This window comes from Larimichthys crocea, chromosome I (assembly GCF_000972845.2).
Source record: "Larimichthys crocea isolate SSNF chromosome I, L_crocea_2.0, whole genome shotgun sequence".
In the NCBI taxonomy this organism is placed as follows: Eukaryota; Metazoa; Chordata; class Actinopteri; family Sciaenidae; genus Larimichthys; species Larimichthys crocea.
In genome coordinates, this window is record NC_040011.1 from 34232586 (window position 1) to 34236597 (window position 4012).

General features: G+C 37.2%; 1 long non-coding RNA gene across 2 annotated transcripts; it reads right to left on the bottom strand.

Annotated features, from left to right (window-relative positions):
* Positions 1 to 508: 508 nt before the first annotated feature.
* On the bottom strand, positions 509 to 3701 carry LOC113747153 (uncharacterized). Of its 2 annotated transcripts, none has more exons than XR_003463387.1 (3): positions 3652 to 3701; positions 1979 to 2302; positions 509 to 963 (listed from the first exon to the last, which is right to left on the bottom strand). It is a non-coding gene; the product is annotated as an uncharacterized LOC113747153 (long non-coding RNA). The 2 variants fall into 2 exon arrangements; XR_003463386.1 differs by having other exon boundaries at positions 3611 to 3657.
* Positions 3702 to 4012: the final 311 nt, after the last annotated feature.

Here is a 4012-nt window from a genome sequence, read left to right on the forward strand (position 1 = left end):
AAAATAAGAAATCCTGATTTCAAGGATTTTGTCAAAGAAATAAGTCTTCATCAAGTTGTTCTCCTACATATATGAACTTAGATTGTTAGCTTAGTATTTGTTTGGTGTCAATAATTATAAATTACGCTGTGCATTTACTGGAAATTATTAGTTTATGATTTGTAGTTGGAAGATATATATATATATATATGTATGTATGTATGTATGAAAACCATAGCTTTTGTTTTTGTTGTTCATCAGTGGGAATTAATGGCATCAGAGATTCATGCAAAGCAGTAGCATCATCACATAGTTGCATCAAAACATCCAACTGAGATTTCTGTTTTTGAGACTAAATATAGTCACTGAGAGGCTAAGTAGGGGAAAACTTTACCTGCCGGACGCGCTGGCTGAAACATCACTGGAGTTCTGATTTGCATGTTTATTAATGTTAAAACACAAGCAGTGAATAGTCCAACAATCCGGTCAAACAGTCAGTTTACCTACAAGATCATGCGGTCAGCAAAAGTATGACTTCCCCCCTCACCCTCTCAGTTCAAAAAACACGCTGATTTTACCACCTGGCTGATGCACCACCACGTGACCCACTTCCCCATGACCATAGCAACAACCATAACAATATTAGCTGGCGTCTATCAAAGTAATAATAGAGCCAAAATTATTTTGGTTTTTTGAAAAAGCCCACAGTTTATATACATTATACATTAACTGCAAATCAAGGCTTTAAACACATAACTCACAACTTTCAATAATTTTCATAATAAAATTACATTCAGATGTAATACAAGTACATTTTCAATTGCCACTGCCATGTTGATTACAAAACATTAATTAGACAGGCATTAACAGACAAAAAAAACAACTGACAATTTTGAAGTTAAAATTCACTGGCTACTGTGTCCTCTAGTCTGACAGATCTGAAAGTCGGTTATCTGTTCAGGTCTCTGTATGCCTGGGAACAGCCTGAAACACAGAAAAGGGCACGGCATTGTTACTCTTTAACTGAGAACCATAAAAATCTGAATGTATTGTTGGTTTTAACCATGACTAGAATTATGACAAAGATTATAAGAAGTTGATTCGCAAAAGAACACAACCAACAACTCAATCATAAACTTGTTAGGTTTGTAATGTTTGTTGACTGTTTGTTTTGTGACTTGGTGGTAAATCAGTTTTCCCCGTGGGGATTAATAAAGCTAATCTAATCTAATAAACTGAAGCAGCGGGATCATTCGAGACATCTTATGAATAGTGTAAGAATCAAAGTAGTTGTAACACACTTTATTATCGTTAATACATGTTAATTGTTGACATACATTTTTTGCTTTTTGTTTCTGGTGTTAGTATACTGTGGTTCTAGGCCTGCTAGGCCCCCACAAGAAGTCACTGGATTAATCAAAAGGGTCACAAGATGATAGGACAAGATATGACACAGAAAAAAATATTGTGAACATAATATTGTTATTTTTTTAAAAACTTTTTTTTATAATTTCTGCTTTATTTATTTCAGATTTTAGTATTTGCCTCTAAAACATATTCAGATAAAATAAAATAAGTCCTCTCTCCAGTGCAGTTGGGTCAGTCAATTATTTGGTTAAGTCAATTGACAGAAGATTGATAAGCCACTACTTTGATAACTGAATAAGTGTTTTAGTCTTCATTAAGCAAAGATGTAGAGAAAGAAAATAAGCTTGTTTTAGCTTCTAAATGTGATGATTTATTGCTTTTATTTGTGGAACTAGATGATTCACTGTATATCTTTTGGTTTTGGACTGTTAGACAAAAATAGACATGGACTAGGGAACTTTAACAGATATAGGATTACGGTTATTAATGTTTATATACTGTATATATAACTATCTTCTGACCTATTATTATGGACAAAATGATATAGGGTGGGGTCCTAGATAGACTTTGCTTTTTTATTATGGGTCAAACTTTTGGAACCACTATACTAGGTCTTTAGCACTTTACTTACTATTAAAGCTGAGTGTGGATGTAGGCCCGTAAGAAAAAGTAGAGTTCATCTGCCTCCAGTATTGCCTAACATTCTTGAATAGTTTTCTGACATTGCAAGGCAACAAATGTAAAAAACAGTCTCATCACATGGATGTGGACCTCTTGGCAGGCATTCCTCTCTACAAGCTTGTATCTGCTGATGGGATACTGCCTTGATGTAGTCTGTGCCAAACAGGTGGGGAAGTCTGTACATCAGTAGTGGTCGTCCACTTGAGGAAACTGCATTCCTACTGGGGCGAATTCTGTGGCAATTCCACAGGTAAGCAACGTTCTCCAGCTCTCTCTAAAAGAAGAAAAGCAAACAAGGCAAAAAACAGTTAGCCTAAACTTGCACTTTCTTTTCAATTATCCCATACTATCCATATTGCAGTCATTCTCCTCCCCAAAGAGGCCATGAAAGGATTCTAATAAATGTGAACAAAGGGACAATACAATCTTTCTGTGTAATATTCATTCTAAATCTCAGCTGAAGCTCATATGAGGTTTGAACAGAGGGATAATTTAGCTGTTGTGAATGCGAGTCTTTTTGCAACAAAATTTATTAAGCAGCTCAGGAAGAAAATACTGTATGGAATTGTGAATATAAACAGCATGAAAGAGAGAAATGATCACAGCTGCAGTAAACAACTAGCACAACTGGGCATATGAACAGTATTGTTATAATTAGTTATTGACAGAATAAATAAAAACAGTCTAGTCCAGTGAAGTTAACAATTAGACCTAATTGTTAACACATAGTTTGTCGTACGAATTGACATGCCATAAAAAGTTGGGGCCTGGGTTTATGTACAGGCGTCCTCTTAGACGGTTCCGTTGCCTCAGCTGTACAGTTCTCTGAGTCACTACCAAACCAGATTGGATGCATGTCAAATGCATGAATTTGTATCCATGAAGCATCTGCTCTGGCACGTCAGACTGGGCTTTCCGCCTGAACAATCCTAATGACTTGAGATGCCTGCGCAGTGTTGACATACTAATATTAATACCATCATCATTTTTAAGAAACATCAGTATTTCCTTCTCAAACCGAGAAGGTAGTAATAGTAGATTAACTGCGATAGCGCCATCATAGCCACTGAGAGAGGATTTACCGATGTTTCCTTTTTCTTTATCTTTGCTCAAGACAAGGTGTCTAATTTTTCTTTATCCAGTGAATGCAATGCGCTTCCAAATCATAACAGACAATTTTCTATATAGGGTAGATCTCGACCGTACTCATTGTAATCATTATTTACAGAGACGCAACAAGAAAGATGGAATGACATGAAACAAAAGTCCTTCTACAAATGCACCTTTTATTGCAGTCTCCATGTCAAAGACAGATATGTCTAAACCTGGAGGTGAGAGAACTTTCCCTGTAATTTGAGTGAACTGATACTTAGTATTTGTTTTTCTTTTTACTGGACATAAACCTTTTGTGTAACCTACTTGTGGGCGATTATTCCAATATTGTGGAAGTTGGTCATTTTTACATTTCAACTCTCATGTATAACAAAGTGTACAGTAGATCCTGTAGGCTGCTGAATTGTGGTTCTAAAGGCCCACTCACACCGGAGGCGTTACGGCCGCGTTACGGCTGCGCCGCGCTCACCGTAGCAGATAGCCGCCAGTCTAGTCAATGAGAGCACTCACACAGGGCGCGTCCCAGAAGCGTCTCTCCGCCCCACGGCGCGAGCATTCCGTAGCATTTCTATTTTTGACGTGAGCCGCTGCTAAACCTCATAAATTTCAACAGAGCACTGTGCACCAGACAGGAAATCCGACACAGAATCAACGTAATAAACTTCCGCCCCCTTTCAAAATAAAACACAATACGCAGTTCATGTAGCTTTTTACAACTTCACATCAACGTTACGTCATGACCGGTGGCACCAGGTGATCAAAGATCGATCAAAGGGTCTCAACATGAACAATGAGAGACTAATTGTTGAAGTGGAACATCACACAATAATTTATAACACAACAGATGCTTTTTATAATCTCCTCCATGTCG